The sequence below is a fragment of the Strongylocentrotus purpuratus genome, unplaced genomic scaffold (genome assembly GCF_000002235.5).
Source record: "Strongylocentrotus purpuratus isolate Spur 01 unplaced genomic scaffold, Spur_5.0 spur5_scaffold_4, whole genome shotgun sequence".
Lineage (NCBI taxonomy): Eukaryota > Metazoa > Echinodermata > Echinoidea > Camarodonta > Strongylocentrotidae > Strongylocentrotus > Strongylocentrotus purpuratus.
In genome coordinates, this window is record NW_022145610.1 from 5,877,694 (window position 1) to 5,878,198 (window position 505).

Genomic DNA, 505 nt, shown 5'->3' on the forward strand with positions numbered 1-505 from the left:
ATATGGAACATTAGCAACGAATGTATTAACCCCCACCCCTTCTATATACTCTAGACGGTATATGCGCCAAACGTTTAGGTTTGTTCTGGACATTGGTTGATATGCGCCAAAATAAAGCCTTTTTAATGTCGGCTGCTAGACTTTCTGCACCCCGTTTTCGATGAAGTATTGAAAAGCTACATTTCATGTGAGTTTAAGCACATTTAAAGCAAATGGGAATTAGCGGCGAATGTATTAACCCCACCCACTTCTATATACTCTAGACGTTATATGCGTTAAACGTTTAGGTTTGTGCTGGCCATTGGTTGACATGCGCTCAAATAAGACCTTTTTAATGTCCGCTGCTAGAATTTGTGCACCCCGTATTCCATGAAGTATATAATAATCTACATTTCATGTGAGTTTAAGCACATTTAAAGCAAGTGGAATAGGGTGGCGTATGTATTAAAGCCCGAAAGCCCATTCACCGATATACTCCCCACGTTATTCGCTATTAAGGAAAATA